This window comes from Equus przewalskii, chromosome 14 (assembly GCF_037783145.1).
Source record: "Equus przewalskii isolate Varuska chromosome 14, EquPr2, whole genome shotgun sequence".
Taxonomy (NCBI): domain Eukaryota; kingdom Metazoa; phylum Chordata; class Mammalia; order Perissodactyla; family Equidae; genus Equus; species Equus przewalskii.
This window is the reverse complement of record NC_091844.1, coordinates 84,290,002-84,311,419: the sequence shown is the minus strand read 5'-3', so window position 1 is coordinate 84,311,419 and position 21,418 is coordinate 84,290,002. Positions and strand designations below refer to the sequence as shown.

At 50.7% G+C, this 21,418-nt stretch overlaps 1 long non-coding RNA gene across 1 annotated transcript in view; it reads right to left on the bottom strand.

Annotated features, from left to right (window-relative positions):
• LOC103549349 (uncharacterized) overlaps positions 1-19,827 on the bottom strand; it is a 49,986-nt gene extending 30,159 nt beyond the window's left edge. Inside the window, exons 1-2 of the long non-coding RNA XR_544518.2 lie at positions 19,736-19,827; positions 16,607-17,999 (exon numbers count right to left, since the gene is read on the bottom strand). This is a non-coding gene — a long non-coding RNA (uncharacterized lncRNA). The remainder of the gene's footprint in view (positions 1-16,606; positions 18,000-19,735) is intronic.
• Between the last annotated feature and the right edge of the window lie 1,591 nt (positions 19,828-21,418).

The following is a 21,418-nucleotide window of genomic DNA, read 5'->3' as shown; positions in this document are numbered from 1 at the left end:
CGCGCCAACCCAAGGGCTTCCTCCCTCCCTCACAAGCCCACCTCTGCAGTTTGCTTATGCTGTTCCTTCCCCCAGGAAAGCCCTTCCCCACTCTCACGGTGCTTTCGAAACCCGTCCATCTGTAGCATCAGCTTCAGGTTCAGGGCCCTCCAGACTTTCCTCACATGGCCTCGACCACAAAGAAACTGAGTTCCCTGTCCCTCACCTTCGTTCTACTTTATGCCAGAATAATAAACACTTTCATTGCTCTTGGTTTTCTGTGGGCTCTTTGGAGCTTTAACTTTCCCCCACGGTGCCTGTCAAGTGGCAGACACTCCATAAATGCTTAACGACATTGAGGGATCTGACACCTACTCAACCCAACACACAAGCTGACAGTAATACTTCCTGTCCTTAGATAGAAGGTGGAGGAAAGACGTTCTAGAGTGGGGAGAGGCGGGAGGCTGGGAGGACCTGAAGAATCTGGGACAGTCTCACTTTGCGAACATGTGCCCTGACCATTCGGAAGCTTGGCTAAAACAGCAGCTCACTCAGGGCTGACTGACCTGGCGTGACTGAGTCTGGGAGAGAGAACCCTGAGCCCTGACGCCCAGCATCGGCCCTGTGAATCCTCTGAGATGCCCGGAGGGTCTCTTCGGGGTCACTCACTCAGCAGCCGCTGCCCTCCCTTCAGCAGGGAACCCGCCGGGCACTGAGACAGCTGATTCCAGCCCCTCTCCCCGGACCAGCTTCTGGCCGACGGCCCCTGAGCTCCCCCACCAGTGCGAGGACCAACACTGAGCCGTAGAGGGAATGGTTGTCACAGAACCTGGAGGTTGTTCCCAGGACCCCCCAAACACGAGGAAGGCTCTGTCACACATTAGCTAGGGACAGGGTAGGAGATCATGGTGGTTCTGGCTCCGTCCCAGAGCTGCTTGCTGGCCCACTGGCACCAAGTGATCCGCTTCATTTCCTGTCCATTTCCTCAAAGGGGTAGGAACTGATCCACCTCCTGAGAGCTGGTTTTACGACAGATCGTGTGTGTAAAGCCCCTTGGACAGTGCTTGCTCATGGCTGGTGCTCAGTAAATGATAATTATCTCGAGGATTGTCTTATCACGTCCAATGGTCACAGTTGGTCCAAAGTTGTCAGCATTCCCAACCAGCCCAAAGTGCCGTCTTCGGCTCCTGATTTGTCAACAGAAACAGGGAACTCACCTGGTAGATGTTAGCAGCCCCATGCCAGTGCCCTCCCCTTCTCTCCCAGAACCCATGCGTCCTCCAGCCTGGAAAAAGTCGACATCATCTCCACTTCCCTCTTTCTTGTCTTCACAGGCAAGCAGCCTCCCTTTGCAGTATCTGTCCAGCCTTCTATCCTTCCCTTTCCTCCTGCCGTAGGAACCTTCCCATCACCTGGCTCCTTCCTCTGCTCGAAACCTTCTCCAGCACACTGGAAAATTCAAGCCCACAGCAAGGATTGAGCCTCTCCTGGTCCAGATACCATCAGAAGTAAAGAAGGATGAGACACCAGCCTGGCCGCCAAAGAATCGCTGTCCAGGAAAGAGGAGCTGGGCAAACGAGGCCCCACAACATGGATCTGACATCTCTCTCCTGCCTCTTTTCTCACTCGCTGCTCGCTGAAGCAGATAGTCCCTGAAACACACCATCTTTCCACCCATCAGCCTCTCCGCCTGGATTTCTGGCCTCACGCCGTTGTAGGTGTCCAGATCCTATCAATGACTCAAGGCCATTGAGCACATCCATTTCCCAAAACCCCAACGCAAAGCAATCCTGCCCACTTCGGACTTCTTACTTAATGCCACTCAATCACACATTGTCACCTACTGTCCTTGCCCTTCAGACCTTCCTCTCCAAGCAGAAGGCAGGGCGTTGACATCGGGGCAGGACCTGCTTCTCATGCTTTGGTATCAGCTGTGATGGAAGGTCAGGCCAGGGCTCCCAATGCCTGTCCCCTCCCCTGACCAGGGTCCTCACCTAGGACACAGCCCTGCTCCAACCCCTGCACCCTCCAACCCTCTGTTTAATGTGGCCAAGCCCTCAACACAAGGAACACCGTCCCACAGGCAGCAGGTGGGCGAGAGAGCAGCTGCTTCTCCATTTGGAAGACCTCCCATTCCCTGTAAGAGGCCCGGCCCGTCCACCAGACCCTCGGCACCATCGGATGGGGATTACCATCTCCTCCTTCTGCCTTCTCCCATCAAGAGCTCACCTAACTTTGTCTTAAAGTTTTTCGGTGAAGGATGTTCCCCACACATGGAGGCAGGTCATTCCATTCTTAGTTCTCCCTGTTGAGGAGGAAATACTGTTTATTGAGCTCCTTATGTCCGCCAGCAGTCTAGGGGCCTCCAGATGTATTTTCTCTTTAATCGATACAACTACCTTGTGAATTATCCATCATGTTACCATTTCCATTAAAGAGAAGGACAGGGAGGCTCATAAGAATTAAGATAACCCAAGTCACTAATGTGTGCTGCAGTTGGAATTAGAACTGGCCCATCACATCACTTTATTATTCTTTTTTTTTTCATCACTTTTTTCTTTACTCCACTTCTGTTATTGATCTTATTAATAAGACTCCTCATTTTTATTGTGCTAAATTTTGTCATGGTATATTTTCCGCCCTCTGACCTCTGTTCTACATCTCAGTCCATCAATAACTATTTTCATCTCTTTTTATTTTGATCTGCCTTCAGACATTTGAAAGTCGTCAGCCTGTTCCTCTTATCTGACTCTGTTCCCAGAGCCTGGCCCAAACTAAGGAAATAGTCACCCACAGGAACTTTGGTGATGAATGGGGAGAATTCCAGAGTTGGGCCTCACAACCCCAGCTCCTCAAAGCAGAACTCCCTGAAAGCCGTTTATGCCACATATGCTACTGCGTCGTCTCTTCCGCTGGGAGGGGAACAGAGCAGCGGCTAAGAGCGTTTGTCCTAGAATCAGACCACCTGGGAGCAGATTCCTGCTCTGCCTTCTACCAACTCTGTGATCCGCAGCAAGTCTTCGAACTTTGGATCCGCTTCTGTAAAATGGTAAGTTACAGCCCTAACTCGTGGACTTCCCCTGAGAACTCAAGATCAGCGTGCAAGTCTAAGGCCCGGTGCGTACTGAGTGCTCAACATAGTGTAGCTCCCGATACTCTTCTCCTGTGACACGTGCAATCGACAGGACCTGGGCATTTTTACAGAATGTCAAGTATAGGTCCAAAAGTACACAAGAAAGAAAAGCTGACTGATTCCTCACACTTGATAGTACAGACCCAAATGGGCAGCCCTCTTCTTCTTCCGGATGGAGGAGCCCCCGGTGAGAGCACGACTGACTCGGGAGAGTGCCGTTCCTAGTGCATGAGTCAGATGAGATGGGAAGACAATGTATTTGAGCAGCCACGCAGCTTCCATCTGGATACTGAGAGTGCTGCACGGTCTCTGCACAGCCACAGAGGAATCTCTGCCATTCCCTTTGGATCTGCGAGAGAGCTGTTCTCAAGCCGGGGGATCCTGGTTCCCCTCAGCCTTCAGGAGCAGAACTTGGTGCCATGCAACTTGCCCTTGGACCAGCCAACATCTCACTTCCCTGAGCACCCACCCCCAATGCCAGGCCTTCTCCTTGTCTCCCGGAGCCCACATGCCTGCCATGTGGCAGCCTCCAGAGGCACATCCTTACACTGGGATTTGATATGACCCCACATGCCTTTGGGAGGAGTTGGTTATGTCTGTGTTCCCGAGCACCCCATGCATGCAGTCGAAGCCCACAATCAACTGTTATCACCGCTCTATCACTCTCGGATGTCTCCTCTGGACCAAGAGCCTCCAAGAGCAGGGGCTGCATCTTCTAATCCTCTTATTCTCAGCAACAAGTGGATGTTGGATAAATGAGCAAAAGAAGGAAAGGAAAGAAGATAAGAAGAGAAGGAGGGAGGGGAAATGAAATCGTTTCCTGGAAAGTCTACGTTCCCTCCCTGCTGTGACCCTCTGCTGGCTTCCTGCCTCCCTCTGATCTATTCCTCACCAACCACGCACTTCAGTCTAGCGCATGTGTTTCTTCCTTTGCCTCTGCAACTTTGGGAATCGATTTGTTAGGGTAGTTTTCACCTTAACATATATAATCAGAAAAAGAAATTACGCTGTTTACTTCCAAGGGCTTCTTGACGCCATCCTTTGGCAAACAGTGCTTTGGAAGCTGCCAATAACAGAACAGTGAAGCCGTGTGCTCAGGCCGGGGGAGCAAACCGTGAACTGAGTCCCTAGGACTGGAACACAGAAGAAGCCGTAGCTCAGGTTTCAGCAGGGTTGAGGAGGTGGACAGGAACACACAACATGGCATCCTCAGGACTCAGCTCCTGAGCTCCAGGTACTGCACACCCAAGCCCCAGGTACTGCACACTTGAGCCCCAGGTACTGCACACCTGAGCCCCAGGTACTGCACACTTGAGCCCCAGGTACTGCACACTTGAGCCCCAGGTACTGCACACCCCATCCCCAGGTACTGCAGACCCAATCCCCAGGTACTGCACACCCCATCCCCAGGTACTGCAGACCCAATCCCCAGGTACTGCACACCTGAGCTCCAGGTACTGCACACCCAAGTGCCAGGTACTGTACACCTGAGCTCCAGGTACTGCACACCCAATCCCCAGGTACTGCACACCTGAGCCCCAGGTACTGCACACCTGAACTCCAGGTACTGCACACCTGAGCCCCAGGTACTGCACACCTGAACTCCAGGTACTGCACACCCAATCCCCAGGCACTGCACACCTGAGCTCCAGGTACTGCACACCCAAGTGCCAGGTACTGTACACCTGAGCTCCAGGTACTGCACACCCAATCCCCAGGTACTGCACACCTGAGCCCCAGGTACTGCACACCTGAACTCCAGGTACTGCACACCTGAGCCCCAGGTACTGCACACCTGAACTCCAGGTACTGCACACCCAATCCCCAGGCACTGCACACCTGAGCCCCAGGTACTGCACACCTGAACTCCAGGTATTGCACACCTGAGCACCAGCTACTGTATACCTGAGCTCCAGATATTTCCCACCTGAACTCCAAGTACGGCACACCTGAGCCCCAGGTACTATACACCTGAGTTCCAGGTACTGCACACCTGAACTCCAGGTACTGCACACCTGAGCCCCAGGGCACTCTGTGCTGAGTCCCAGGGTGCTATGTCCCCAAGGCCTGGGATGCTATACCCCTGTGACCCAGGATGCTGCAGGCTGGATGCCTACCTGACAGCAAGGCCGTTAGCCAGAGAACTCGCATTTCATAGTCTTACAGACTGGAGCACTTTTGCGAACTTTGCTCATTTGATTCTCACCACAATTCATGAGCTATCACTACCACTTCCACTCTACAAAGGAGGAGACCGAGGCCCAGAGAGGTTAGGCAACTTACCCAAAGTCACCTGCAAGTATATAACCAAGTCAGGACTCAAGCCCAGGAGACTGGACCCCAGACCTCACGTTCTGTCTGCCCGAGCCTCCTACCCTGCTGATGGGAGTGTACGCCGGCTCAACGTTTTGAAAAATTGTGTGTAGCCATCTGGATTTGAAATAAATATGTTCCTATACTTTGACCTGTTAATGCCTTCTGGGAACCCATCCAAATGAAATATCCCAGAACATGGGGGAAAAATATTTATGTACAAAGATGTTCATTGCTTTATTATTTATTAAGAACACACTGCATTCTGAAAACCTAGAAAACACCTAAATTTCCAGCAGTAGAGAAATGGTGAAGTACATTAAACTCTGATTTTACATGCATTTATTAAAGAGACACTAGTTAGAAAAAGCCAGTAAAAATATGGGAGACTACGTTATAATTTAAAATGAGAATAGGAGACTACAAAATTGGATATATATTATTGTTCTACAAACTGATTTAAAACCATTTATTGAGAACCAACTGCATGCCAAGCACTCTACAAGTATGAGAGATAAAATGAGAAATGAGAAAAACTTAGATCCTCTCCACTGAAACCTACAATCAAAGGATGATTACAACTAAGTAAGAAAATTAACATGCAGGAAAAAATAGAAAAAACAAAATACACCAAAGAGTAATAGCAGTGAACTTCTGATTGTGAAAATATAGGAAGTTTCTTTGTCTTCTCTTGTTTTACTCTTTTTTCATTTTTAAATTTGCAGCAATGAGTATACATTGCTTTTTGTTTGTTTGTTTTGTTTTTTGAGGAAGCCATCCAGCACCTTCCACAGAGGTGACAATGTACCAACCCTGTGCCCCTCCTCTGTGGCCCTCACCTTGGAGCACCTGAAGAAAGTACCCGTGTGACCCACACCACAGCTCCCGTAGAAAACGAATAGCATGGCCATGAGGGTAACTTTCCGATGAGTCAAGACAAGCATGTTGTGTTTTTCTCCGACCTTCATGGTCATTCTCACATGATGGGCAGATGATAATGTTTAACTGTTTCTAGTAACTCCTTCAGACAGCTAAATGAATCTAAAAAAACAAGCAATTTCATTTGGAGAAGACATTTAGGGTTCAAATGTGTTGTTTTCTCCCATTAGGCACTTCTGAATCTGAAGAGTCTGTTTTTTCCTTTCCTGTTTCCCAAATGAGTACGACCTAGTGACAAGTACCAGGAGTGGTGCTCAAGAGGTGGGTGGTCTAGATTCAGCCCTACCTTGGGCTGAGTCACTTTTCCTCTGGGACCTCCAACTCCCATCTGTGAAACACACAGTCCCAGTGAGATGCTGCCTAAATGCCTTCTGGCCCCACCGCCAGGAACCAGGAGTTCCACTCCCTCCACTCCCGGTTGGCTGGCCTCTGGCCATGGTAGACCGTTTTCAATTTCTCTCTTTGCTCTTTCAACACCATTTAGTAAGTCGCTGTGCTTTCCTTGCTGTCACATCGACCTGCTCGTTGGACAAAATGTGCAAGAATGTGGAGTGTTTGGGGCAGAGGAAGCCACCAGCATGTGCTCGGCCCTGAGAGGCAGCCAAGAGGGCAGCGAGGTGGTGAGGAAAGAGCACAGCAGAGTGCGTCTCCTGAAGGGATAAATGCCAATTCCAAGACCTCAGGCTCCAGAAACCTCTTAGGGCCCAATCTCATTTGTTCAACTCCCAGCCAACCACAGCCCATGGATAGTTTAAGGGTCCACGGTAACTAACCAGCAGCAAGGAACAAACGCTTGTGTTTTCCATCTACATACTATGGAATGATCTCGTCTCTATGAGTTTGCCAGGGTGGCCATAACACAGAACCACAAACTGGGGGCTTAAACAACAGACATTTATTTCTCACAGTTCTGGAGGCTGGGAGTCTGAGATCAAGGTGTCAGCAGGGCTGGTTTCTCCTGAGGCCTCTCTCCTTGGCTCGTAGATGGCTGTCTTCTCTCTGTGTCCCCACTTGGTCTTCCAAGTGTGTGTCTGTGTCCTAATATCCTCTTCTTATAAGGACACTAGTCATTTTGGATTGGGGCCCACTTCATGACCTCATTTTACCTTCATCATGTCTGTAAAGACTCTGTCTCCAAATACACAGTCACATTCTGAGGGACTGGGGGTCAGGACTTCAGTGTATAAATTTACGGGGACACAACTCAGGCCATAATATTGCCCAAAATGTTATTTCATAGATGAGAAAGCCAAGACCCAGAGAGGCTGTGGCTTTTCGTAGATCTCAGAGCACATTGGTGTTAGAGGCCAGAGTTGTATGCTTGTTCCCGAGGCTGTGGCCTCTGCCCCTCCCCCATCCTTTGAGTCACCCTGTAAGCTCTCCTCGGCCCTGTCTCACCAGGCCTGAATATTCTCATCTGTGAAACGGGAGGTTAATTCTAAATTCCGAAGTCATGAGGTCTGCTTCGGTAAGGACCTTGGGGCCAGGACAGGAAGGCATGGTGGGCCCCATCAAAGGAAAGCATGAAGAGGGCTCCCAGACACACGAAACTACCTGAGGACACACTTTATACATGATTTGGAAGTTTAATTTAACAGCAATAATTTAAATTAAGTCACAGGTAGTTCTGAGACATTGAAATGAGTCCTCCGCCTAAGCTCACCTTTAGACCACACTCGGTCAGCCTCTTTGGGTTTCTACGTGTCCACGAAAGACACATTCTGCAATTCTTCTAGAGTGTTCAAGACACTAGACTTGTTCTGACACTAGAGTGTTCAAGCACCCCAGTTGCGGACATCCACACCCCTGGATAGACCCAGCAGGCCGGCTTTCTCTGTCCTCTACAGAAGTATCTTCCTGAGTGTGTCATTCACCGGGGACTGCAGCGTATGAGGCCAACCAGCGTTCTAGAAGATGGAAACGCCCTGAGGCTCCAGATCCTGGCGTACGCTGGTTCATGAGGTGACACCTCCATCTCCAGACTCCTGGTTGCTCACCTATAACCATCAGAGAGGGAAGGTGAGTGTCCCTCTCTGCAGCCGTGGGGTGAAGAGAAAGGCGGACCCAGCTTCTGAGCCCCTCTGCATGGTGACCAACGGACTCAACCTGCTGACTCCAGGTCGAGGACTCTTTCCACAGTGAACAGGGAACACTGCTCTTCTCCCCTGGAAAAAGTCCAGGGACCTTCTTTGCATGAGAACTGCGCTGACAAGTTCGGGCCGGGACAGCGAACCTGCCGTTCATGTCCGCCTTCAGACTACTTGGCTAACCAGTCCTTCCAACCTTCTCCTTAAAGTTCGTCTCGTTTGATTCCTAGCATTCTCCTAGATTGGCTCTCATTTCCTTTTTTTAAGCTAAATGCTCCCAACTATTAAAATAAAAAGAAGGAGGGAAAGAAGGAAGGAAGGACAGTCGTATTTTTAAATCCCCGCTTTCACATGGATGTCCTATTTTCTTACTTCTTTAATGAGATGTGAGGATAAACTGAGTTTCTCCTTTGAGATCTGAGTGCTTCTTTCAGTCTTGCCAGAGAAATGCACCTGCCCCACAAGTTCCCACGGTCCCTTTCCAACCCTCCTTTGAGAGTCAGGAGGCAACGCAGGTCGGGTCAGCCCTGCAGAGAGGACGGGAGCTGACTGAAATCCTTCCTGGTCTGCATTCCACTCCGTGAGTCAGACCAAGCCTGCTCATATCTCCACTGTCACTGGAATGTGCCCGCTGTGCAATATTTATAGTTCCTTCTCCTCTTTCTGATGAGGCTTCTGATAAGGACGACTCTACCTCTGGCAGGTGCAATCCTTCACACTTCTTCACCTACTGCTGTGGGTGTTGGTCCTGGGACCACGCACAATGCCGGCCCACCCCTTGCCCTCCCTAGCCTGCAAGGACAGCCACATCCAGTTCCTCCAGGTCGGGAATTCAGCAACTGGGCACTGCCGGTGTTTGCTCAAGGGTTCAGTATTTGAGACTCATGGCTAAATTCAGTAATAACACCACAATTGCATCAAAAAGCATTATAGTGATTACTGAGTTATATTAGGAGCTTATTTAAGATAACATCTTATTTGTACAACGTAGTTCAAATAGATGGTTAGTGCAGTCAGCGCGATTGTTGCACTCCTTATGTGCATTAGCATAATCACTCTGGAAGAGCGTGCTGCTTCTAAACAGATGAATGGCTAAAACCGAAAGCATAAATATATGTCTTTTAAGGTGGTGGCACAGTTAGAATAAGAGGGTTTAGGTTTATATGTAAACAGGAATTTAGTTGTCTCTTTGGTACAGTACAGTAGGATGTAAAAATCTCTCCAAGACAGCTCTCTTAAAGAAGCAGAATCTGCTACCCCAACGGCAGCGTTTTATTACTAATGGCTTCTGTTTACCAAGTCCCCCTGTGGGCAGGCACCGTGCCGGGCGCCTCGTTCACTCCTTCCCCACTTCTGTGAGGGAAATATTATTAGCCCCACTGGAGAGAAGATAAAATTGAGGCTCTGGGAGGTTGAATACTTGTCTGAGGCCACGCAGCTAGACTTAGAGTTCAGGACAAACGCCAGCCTCTCCGTGTGCCCCTGCCCCTCCACTGCCCACACCCACCAGATGTGAGGCATCCGCCTGGGTTCCAGACAACCAGGAAGTTCAGGACAAGCCTTGGGGCCTCCCTCGGTCCTCCGGGTGCTCTAAGTGATGCTGCGTTCCAGGACCCGCACTCGGCTGCAGAACATGGAAAGAAGCCAAACGCAGAGGCCCGGACCAGGGAGGGAAGCCTTTAGGACTAACTCTGCCTCCTCTCCTGAGGCTGCGGCAGCTGCTGGACAGGTGCAGGGGGTCCTCAGATGATGGAAGCCCAATGGCCTCAGTGCATGTTGGAACTTCCACAAATCTCCAGACTCCTCGACCCTGCCATCGCCAGCAATCACCCCTCTCTGAAGCCTGCATGATGGCTTGTACCTGGCTGAGAACTGTCACTGCTCCGTATCCCTCAGCATCACCTTAGCAGATAGCTTTCTGTGCTGGATCTTTTTTTTTCTTTGCAGAGAAATATGATTTTCCTCACTTCACGCATGAGACGCTGATCTGCTCTGAGAGGCGCAGGTGAACACTTCCGGGGGGCCCTCCTCACCAGCATACAGCCTCCCAAGCCTGAGACGCTATACTTCAACTGCATTAAGACTGTAGCATCTGGACTTTCCAGGTCATTTGTGAATTGTTCAAATGCTAATTCCCCAGTGTCAAAGCTCACCTATGATTCCTTCCAACGATAGCTTCCATTACCCCCTCTCTGAATTCATGACAAATGCTAACCAGTAGCTACAATGATTAATTTGAGTTCAACTCTGATCCTCTGGCAAGAAAGCTATAGAGCTGGAAGTTAACTGAGACACCAATTATACAGTATAATGCAATAGTCCCCCCTTATCCACGGTTTCACTTTCCATGGTTTCAGCTCCAGTCTGAAAATATTAAATGGAAAATTCCAAAGCAAACAATTCATAAGTTTTAAATTGCACACTGTTCTGCACAGTGTGATGAAATTCCCAGGACGTGAATCACCCCTCTGTCCAGCGGATCCACACTGTATACGCTATCGGCCCGTTAGTCACTTAGTAGCCGTCTCGGTTATCAGATCGATTGTTGCAGTATCACAGTGCTGTGTTCAAGTCACACTTATTTTACTTCATAATGACCCCAAAATACAAGAGTGGTGATGGTGGCAATTTGGATATGCCAAGGAGCAGCTGAAGAGCACTTCCTCTAAGTGAAAATGTGAAAGTTCTCAACTTAAAAAGGAAAGGGAAAAACCATACGCTGAGGTTGCTAAGGTCTATGGTAACTTTTATTACAGTATATTGTTATAATGCTTCTATGTTATTACGAGTTATTTTTGTCAATCTCTTACTGTGCTCAATTTATAAATTAAACTTTATCATAGGTGTATGAATAGGAAGAAACGTAGTATATAGAGGGTTTGGTGCCATCCGTGGTTTCAGGCATCCACCAGGGGTCTTGGAACATATCCCCTGAGGGTAAGGGGGCACTATTGTGTACCTAATTGTGTATTATATTTCACATAAGTTTATATAATAGGACACATTGAATTATATTGCAGAGGAGCAATAAATCTGCTGAAGTTCTTAAAAAAAGTATTTTCTTTAAGCACATTGGACATTCCACAGCCAGATTGACCCCACTCTGCTCTTGGCACACGCTGCCCAGGTGAGCCTCCTGTGGGCCCCTGAGCACCCCGCCCTTCACACAGAGGCTGGCGCAGTCTCCCAGCCTTAGCCTGAGCTGCTGACAACCACGCCAGACCAGGGACCAGAGACCTTGTGGGCTCTGAGGCTTCCACCCCAGAGGCAGCTGCTGAGGAATGAGCAGGCCTGCGCACCGCCCCACCACCCAAAACTGTTGGAGATGGAGAGCAAAGGCGACAAGAGAGCCCTGCTCTCCAGGGCCCTGGGGAGTCCCACTCCAGAGAGAACTGTTGTCGGCACGCAGGGCAACACTCTTGTCCTCCAGCAGCCCTCACCAACAGAGGAATTATCATTAGGACATCCATCTCGTTATAGCCAATTTGGAGCAATAAGTGACCACAGCAAAATCGCCCCTCTGCACGGTGGCCGGTCAGGTCTGAGTCAGGAAGGATGCACGCACGTAGGGGCCTTGGTGACGGGAAGGGACATGTCACAGAGCTCTGTTTACATCCCAGCTCTGCCCTCTCTCCACTGTAAGACCTTAGGCAAGTGGACACAGAGCTGCTGTGAAGATGAAATGAGCAAAGCCCTGTGCATGGCGTCTAGTACTCAGCGAAAATGACACTGAGAGTAGTGACATTTATATTAGACACATGGACGTGTCTCTCTTGGAATGGAATGTATTCCACACAGTTTACTCTGAGAGAGCGTCTGCACCAAGCACACCTATAAAAACGCCCTAACTGTCTTCGTCCTTCTAATTCCACTGCATCCTGGAGTGTCCTTGGATTTCAATAACGGACAATGAGATCCCCAGAGAAGCCATTCCCAAAGTCCCCATTCTGAGTTAGGTGCCCCCTGCCCTCACCGCTCTCACCACTGCTCTTGTCATCATTTGTGTGTCCGTCTCCACCTGGGACAGAGTCCCCCGGCCATGGCCGTGTGGCATCTCTCTCCCTCTAGTTGCCCTCACAGGGCTGGCACAGAGGAGCTGGGCAAATGTTGATTTACTAGAGGAAGCTGCCAACTTTTCCCCTGGCTGCTGATTTAAGCACAAGATTCAGTTTGATACCCCCACTAGGTGAGCAAAGGTGGATTTGAAACTGATAAACACACCTGTGTTTGGCACATGGGCGAATTCACCCACTCCCCATGCTGGTCTTGGAACAGTGTCTTATCGTAGAAATAACAAGAGGAACCCTCAGCATACTGAATGCCCACAGGCACCACACACTGCAAGGAGGCAGGGAGTGGGTGCCCACAATCATTTCATCCTCTGCCTGTGAGGGAGGGAGTCTTAGCCCCATTTTACAGATGAGCAAACTGACACTCAGCAAGGCTCATTTGCCAAAGGTCACACAGCTGCTAAGTGTTTATCTACACTTGAGACTAGAAAGGCCATTGATGTCTGTTCTAGGAATTAGGATCATTGATGCTGAGAACACTTAAAAATAGCCCCGTGCATTTTCCCATTCTTGAGACAGGTTTACTAATCAGGGACATGGCTGAAAAAATCCAGCAAAATGACTCAGTTCCTAGCAAAATGTCATTTCTCCCCATCACTTTGGGACAACCCCAGCCAAGCCTGCAAGCACAGAAACAGAAAGAGGGGTGGGAGGAGAAAAAGGGAAGAAATGGGCGCCTCAGCACAGCCAGAACGATTTCCTCTCACATTGCCCTGCAGCCTCTCGGTCAACTCCGGGTGCTCACAAGGCAAAACGCCTGCTCGAAGTCAAGGGCAGGCTGGAGGGCTCATTTCCTGTCTTCTAAATATACTCTCGTTCTGATGGTATCTCATCCCCTGCGTCACGGAGGTCGGCCGCCCTTTACATTGCAAATGTCTCGGGAATTTCTTAGCCCAAAGGAAGCTCTGGTGGAGAAAGCTAGACTTTCTAAACGCCTTCAGGAACAGTGCGCTCAGGCCCTGCTCAGCCACTAGGCCGTGGCCGCCTCTCCTGCTGCCCCTTATTCCTGCCCCTCCTCCTTCCCATCCATCCCCTCCTCCTCTTTCCTCTTCTCCTCCGTGGCCAGGGCACTTCCGGCCCTCAGGGTGGGCTGTAAACGTCCAGCAGTGCGGCTCGCTATGAATGTTATCAGAGGAAACACTTGAGAACCAAGAGGCAAACAGAAACCATCTCCACCTGCTGTCACTCTGCCACCTCCGGGCGCCCCAGCCTCCATCCAGGTGTCCTCAAGGAAGAAAGGGCCCATTCAGGACTGTGGCTGGTGGTTCTTGGGCTGAGTTCCTCAGACATGGCAGAAAGAAAGGAAAGGCACAGTAGGAGTTGGCAGAGCTCCTGGGCAGCTCTGAGCTCGGAGCAGAGCCCGGCTGACACCCACTCAGCAGTGGCCGCACTCTACGGCCCTGGGCAGGTGGCATGGCCCTCGGCCTCCATCAGACCATCTGTACACTGGGTTACTAAGAAATGTGACTGCTCACAGGCTTTTATGAGAATGAAAGGACATAATTGCCTAAACCACATAACCCACTTTGGCACTAAGATTTGAGAGACTGTGTTCCCACCCTGGGCCTGGGACATTCCCACGATCTCATTTAATATTTACAATTATGCCTCCCTCCTTCTCGCGACCAATATTAATATCAATAACTACAGTTCCTTTCATTGCTATGGATAGGAAACCAAGGCTCAGAGAGGTGAAGTCACCTGCTCAATGTCACAGAGCTTGGTAGTGGCAGATCTGGAATTCTAAGTCCAGTTGAACCGAGGTCCATCGGAACTCTGCTCCTCAGCATCTTCCCCCAGACCGTGGATGCCCCTGGGGGTCATGAAGGCAACATTCCCAAGGGTGCAATGGTGCAAGAGAAAGAGACATCAGGGAGGTGCCTCCTCCAGCCTGCCGTGAAAGAACGCACCATCACTGCCATTAAGCATGTGTCTGTCCCTCGTTGCTTGCACAGGGCCAGCATGGAGGATCCCGGCAGGCAGGCAGGATGACAAGCACAATTTCTCCCTCCAAACAACCCAAAACCCCCAAAGACTTAAAGAAACCCCAGGACTCAGAGGCCACCAACTACAATATCGATAATACTTGAACAGCTGATAGCTATTGATTTCCGACTGTGTCAGGGCTATACACACACCAGCCCACGTGGTTACGGTGGCTCTAACCATTTAATCCTCTCAACAGCCTTACAGGTCGGTCTTATTAACTATTGTTATTAGCATTTTATAGACGAAAACCCTGAGGTGGAGAAGAGAGAAGACAGTTGCCTGATATCACACAGCTGGGACCCGGTGCAGCCTGGGTTCCAAGCCAGACAATCTGGCTCCAGCATCTGTATTTTTAACCAATTTGCCATTTTGGATTGTTTCTGTGATTTTGCTTGAATTCTTTAAAGGGTGAGGTGGGGACAAGTTCCAAAGGGCACGCATGCGTCCCCCTGCGTGAAGAGTCACTTCCTGTTGGAGTCCTCCGTGACAAGCCACAGAGGTGCGTGGCCGGGGGTCATCGTACTTCCTCCTCAGGCTCCCCCCGGCCCAGCGCCAGCCGCGCTCAGCCACAGTGGTGGAAGGGATTTCTCTCCAACAATCCCAGGGCAATCCCTGAATGTCCCCTGCATGCCCTGGGACACTAGCTCCTTCCTGGGTCTGGAAGAAGGGAAGAGAGGGAGAACAGGCCACGGGTGAGGGAGAGTGAGCTTCCAGCGGGGCCAGGGGAGTGCGGAGATGACTCCAGGTGGGCTGAGAGTCTGGGGGTCCTCTCCAGGCCTCGGGTCAACACCCTACTTTTTCCCTCTGGCCTGCTGGGGAAGGAGAGCTGCCGAGCATCCCTCCCTCTGAGGCCTCTGAGAAATGAGGGCTTATTCACAGAGCTGAGGTGAGAGCCTCAGGATGGGTAGGCACCAGCTGTGTGGCCTTGGACCAGTCCCTGCGGTCACTGGCAGTGGATAAGAAGTGGTTAGGCTGGTACCCGAAAACCATTCCTTCTGGAGAACAGTCAACGAATGAGCTCAGACCATCTCCTGCCTCAGGGTGATGTCACTGCCTCCTCGGGGCAGGACCCATTAAGCCCGGCAGCCTGTGTTCCCCTCGGTCTCCGTGATCCTCAGGCTGGTCAGTCACTCTCCACCACTTCTCTCATGAATAATGAGAGATTTCACCAATAGGCATCTCGGCGGACCACCTAGGGCAGCCCTCCCCGCATCACTAAAGCCAAATGTGAGCATCATTCCTAGATATGCCCTTGGTGATGTCTCATAGGTAGTTTGGAATGGGCATGGTGTGAGTATTTACACGACAGAAATGGGCAAACATGGCTTTTTATTTTGTCTCTTTTTTTTTTTTTTTTTTTTGGTCGGTTGTTAAACATTTACTGGCATAGCACTGAGCCCATGGATAGAGAGGCAGAAGAGGGTCTCATCTCATCCCCAACCCTCGATTCCCCTCTCTGTGGAGAGCCCAGCTAGGGACTGGTGGAGTCCCCAGGGAACAGTGCCCTTTCTGATCGCTGGCAGAGCCCTGGGACATGTGTTCTCCCCCTTGCCCCACCAGTCATGTGCTCTCTGAAGCATCGTCCCTAATGTCACAGAGCTGGCCAAGCCATAGTTTCCTCATCCGCAAAGAGGCCACTGCTGGGAACAGCAAATGGCACAGGGCCTTGCAAATTACGAAGCCCCACATCCGACAGCAGACATTGGTGCTGGGGCAACAAGCCACTTTTGCTTGGGCTTTACCAAGCTTTCCACAAGTTTTTCTTCCTCCTAATTCTCTTTGATCTTCACGAGCTCTCAGAAAAGCCCCCAGGGAAGTGCACTCGATGTCTGGAAACCCCAGGAACAAAGAGTGGCTGTTCATAGAAGTGCTTATAAGATTTGCCCAGCTCAGGACCCAAAGTGTGCGCCAAATGATACCGTGAGAAATAGCCCGAAGCTGGAAGCCACCTTCAGGCCTGTCACACATCACTGTTTTACAAATGGGGCAACTGAGGCTTGTTCAAGGCCACATATCAAAATACCACAGAGCTGAGACCAGAAGCATCTAGTATCACATGTGGAAATTGGGAGAAATGGATGCTTTCCAGAACTTACCACCCAACGTGTAACACGTTTCTGAGTCAAACTTTTCCTGAAGAGTCAATATTGCATCAATCCACTTAAGCCATCCAGCACCCACTGGCATTGACCTGTGAGCCGGACTCTCTCGAATGGCCCACTTGACCTCTCCTTCTGTCCGATGCAAGAATTGGGAGGCATTTCCCAGGCCTCCTTGCAGCTAGGGTTCTGGATGCAAATTAGCTTGCACCAAAGGACACCTGTAGAAGGCGGACGTGAGCCAGATGCCCTCTTCCTGCAAAGCTTGACGGTCGCTGCTGCAAATTAGGTCGCAGAGAGGCGGGGTTTCCAGCAGCAACCTCACAGTCTCCATTCCCCAGCTCGCGCCTTCCTGATCCCGGGATCGGACTGGGGCCTTGAGCAGCGTTCTCTAGGAGCAGCAGGAGCCGCAGCAGCCCCTCTCTCGGGAAGTCTCAGAGGCAGCAGCTCTCCCAGGGGCCGGGTCTGTATTCTTCTCGGAGTCCTTCCAGCGGCCCAGCAGAGAACCTGCTCCTTCAGCCTTTGCAACCATTTTGTAAAGACAAAATTCTCTGTATTAAGACTCTTTCCACTTAATATTTCTAGAATGGTTTCCGTTTCCTGCAATGAGCTCTGACTGATACATCTGCCTTTAGGTTTTCAGATCTAGACAATCTGTGTGCTCTGTGAGTTTAAGGATTGGCTACCTGAAAAATCTATGAATCTCTATAAAGTCCTTCCTGACTCTATGACTGGTCCCGATACACTGTCAGGGAGGCACTGGAGTGTCAGCCTCAGCTGGCGGTTCTATTCGTGAGCATCAGGATTCACGCGACGCTGTGCTTTCTCTTGCACACACAAGCAAATCACATACACCTGGTACAGACTGAGCCTCTGCTAAGGAAAAGTCCAGGGGCTCATACTAAATTCTCTCCCGTCTTAGACTTCTGGAGGGAAGAACCACCTGTAGATAGATGAATGGAGAACAGGGGCTCAATTTTAAAACCAGGGCGAGACCAGGGTCTCCGATTCCCTGGTCCACAGAGCAAGTCCTGTCCTTAGTCCAGCTATGACACGACCCCCCACAGGGCCATTACAGACAACTCATCAGATGGGGAAAGACTCCCTCCGGTGGCCTTGGCCTGCGCCGCTGGCCTTCCCTCGTCTCTGGGCCCACCCTCCTGCCCAGCGTAAGTGACATCAGCCTCTGTGACTCTCTTCCAGTTTCATCGCAGTCATCTGATTCAAGGACTGATTCAGACCATCTTCCCATTTCCACTTCATGCTGTGTCGTCAAAGACACATGTCCAGCTGGTGAGCAGAGTTAGAAACACGCATCAGTCTAGAGCAAGGAACGAAGGGATTTTCCTGAGAAGGTGGTTTCAACACTGCCCTCTGGAAGACGAGGCAGCTAGAAAGTCGGAGACACCCAGTAAGTAAACGGCTGAAAGATGGGGGACCCGACTCTCCCAGCCCCCCTGCCCCTGCCTCCCCTCTCTCCCCACTCCAGGTGCAGTCCTGGGCGAGCTCCACCCCCATTCCCACCCACCAGGTGCCAAGCACAAGGGTCTTCCCTCACGCCCATCATCAGCCCACTCACCCACGGACTCAGCCTCAGGAGCCCATAAATGGCCGTGCCCCCACAGACAGGAAGGAGCCTCAGGGCTCTCCCCAGACCCCGTCTCCTGAATCGCCTCTCTCAGCCTGGCACGTTGCACCCTCTGCATTTCACGATGCTTGCTTTTGATTTTAATTACTAAGTTTTTTTAATTGAAAAAGTCCCACATACACATGGTAACAAGAAAGTCAGAGCATGAAAAGATATATAATGAAAAAAGTAAGCCACTCTACCATCTCAGATCCCACAGCCTGTTCCCCAGAGGCATCACTATCAAGAGCCCCAGGGGACCCTTCCCACCAAGTCCTTTGCAGGCACAGGGCAGACCCTATTGACTGGCTAATGTGACAGCTTTTTCAGACTTTCTTTCCTTGCTATAGTGACTGGAGAGCCAGACCCCTGCTTTCCCAGCCTTCCCTGCCCCTGGGGTTGGCGACGGGCATGTGACCCTGTCGTAGACAATGAGATGTGGACGTGAGTTGGCCCTTGGTGGGGGCAGGAGGGAACAGAGAGGCATCTGAGAACCTCTCAATTTCCAGATTTTAAGAAAAGACAATCGTTTCTGGTCCTGTCCGGTCCCCTTCTTCATTCTTTGTACTTGGATGTGATGTTCACACCTGCAGCAGCCTTTTGGGGACCATGAGGAAAAACGTGTAAGGATTAAAAAGCCAACAAGTTTCGTGAAGCTGGCACAGAAAAGAAGCTTGGTAAGCAGCAACTGCTTCCCTCCAGATGTGGGGTTACAGGAAAAAAATAAACCCTTATTTTTTTAACCATTGTTAGCTGGGTTTTTTATTCCTTGCAGGAGAACCCATCCTAATTGATACAATATACAAGCATCATTTGTAGATCTACTTTTGTTCAAATGGTGCCTACTATTCTCTGTGCTCTGCTCTTGGCTTTTCTCACTCACAACACGTATTTGCAATGTTTTCCGTACCAATTCCTACAGGCCTACCTCTTCCTTTCCAATATCCCCAGAGTATCTCACTCTGTGTTGATATACATTACAGATACCCTAGGTCCCCTGCTAATGGACACTTTCATTGTTTCAATTCTATCCTGTTACAAACAAGACCCCCACAAACATCCTAGTAGATGCGTCTCTCTGCCCATGGGTGAGAACACCTGAGCGGTAGTTTGTGCAGTAACCTGTAGGAGAGGAAGACCACTAGACTTTCCACCTTGGGTCCTGTCCTTGCTGCCTCTTGCTCCCTTGACTGGAACTTCTGAGACCCCTTTGCTCCCCAGGGCCACCATCACCAAGGCTCACACTTGGATTCCCCTCTTCCTCCTCCACTCCCCTTCCCAGCCCTGAATGCTGGGGCACCCACCACCAGGCCCGAGCCCTGGGCTCCCCCTAACCTGTGACCTAGTTTGGGTGAGTGGCATTCAGCCTTGTTCCTCTGAGACTGAAACCCAGACTTGCTCTAAGCAGACTCTCCCTCCCGCCCATCCCCGTCCCCCCTGCCCATGCCAGACCAGAGGAGCTGTGGGCACCCAGGTCCGCTCCCCGAGCCCTGCCCTACCCGGGCGCTGTTTCCAGAGCTGGCCCTCCTGATCTGTCCCTTTCCTGCTCTGGTGAACTGGCCCACATGACTGACTGAGGCCCAGCTCCCACAGGAAACGCAGTGAGGGCCACACCCCACCTACTGCCAGGCTCCGGCCCCTGGTTTCAGCACCTGTAACCAACCTCAGAAATTCACACCAGAAACCCAGCCTCACACCCCAGCCCCAATCCCACTTGTCAACAGAAGCTGACAAATGCCACTGCTGGGTAGAGAGAGACACAAAGAGATGGAAGAACAGATATCTAAGAACATATGAAACACACGTGCATAGTTGTGTACCAATGAAAACAAACATATTTGACATTCTATCAGATCGGACTGGTTTATGATCACCAGCCTGTGCCCAGCCAGCCAGGGCATGCTAAGAGCTGAAACACATATTGGGGCGGGGGTGGGCAGGGTTGCTCAGCCCAGACATGCAGGTTACATTTACAGGGTTAATTTTTGTCTTCTAGGGTAAAAGACCATCTTCCCTAATTAGCAGATCTGCAAAATTGATTCTGATACGAGCCTGGGGCTGGCCACGGGCTGGGCTGCTGGCCCCTGTCTAGCTCTCTCCCCAACTCTCCCATCCCCACCAGCCAGGTGCACCTGGGCCCACGTGGAACCTCAGGACCGTTGGGTGGTTCTTCTGAGATCATCTGGTCTAGTCCCCTGATTTTACAGATAAGGAAACTGAGGTTCAAAGAGGTCACAATGGTCACACAGTCACTTAGGGATAGAGCCAGGGCCAGGAATGACTGAGCTACTTACATGAGCACCCCTCCTTGTGTCAAGCACTGTCTACACTGGTGTCTACTACCCACAACGCTCCTTTGAGCTAGGCAGTGCTGTCTCCGTGTCATAGATCAGAGACTGGAGGCTGGCGAATGTTAAGGAATTTGCTCAAGTTCACCCAGCTGGTGAGAAGCAGAGCTGGGGTACATCCTCGGCCTCCTGACTTGCCAGCCGAGTCCCTCCACTATCGGTGACACCGCTCCTGGGACAAGAGTGAAAACTGGGTAGGGGAGAAAGAGAGAGAGTGTGTGCTAACGAAAGGAATGGATGGTTATTATTAAACAATGAAAATGCAAATAAAGTGCCTAAAACAGAAGCCAGCAGGTGTTCAGTAAAGCCGGTGCCTGGCTTCTTAAGTAAGAAAGTGCCTGAAAACCAAGAGGACAGAGGCATGTCAGAGGGACACAGGAGCCCTTCTGAAAGAGCTCGCAGTGCCAAAACCAGGTCAATACGAGCCACAAAATAAGTGACGTAGCATTGGATTATTACCCAGAGTTTAAAATAAATGTCTACGCTTCCACACCAACATAAACAAATGATTGAAAACATAAATAACCGGGAGAAGAGACAATTCACCCTTACAGAAGAATTCCAAATAATTTATGTAGACACTGCCCCCTCCAAGAGGGGGGAGTGGAGCCACCCTCCCACCACGGTGCAGGCCACGCTCTGTGTCGGGCCTCTGAGAGGACAGGTGGGGGCGGGTGTCACTTCACAGCAGAGAACCCTGACAGACACGGCCCCAGCCCAGTGATCAAGGCCACATCAACAGTGACAAGTCAGGTGACAGCACGGGCCCTGCACACGACGTGATGGAAATGGCACTTCGCCTCTGTGGTCTTCCTTCCAGGACCCAGTATCCCA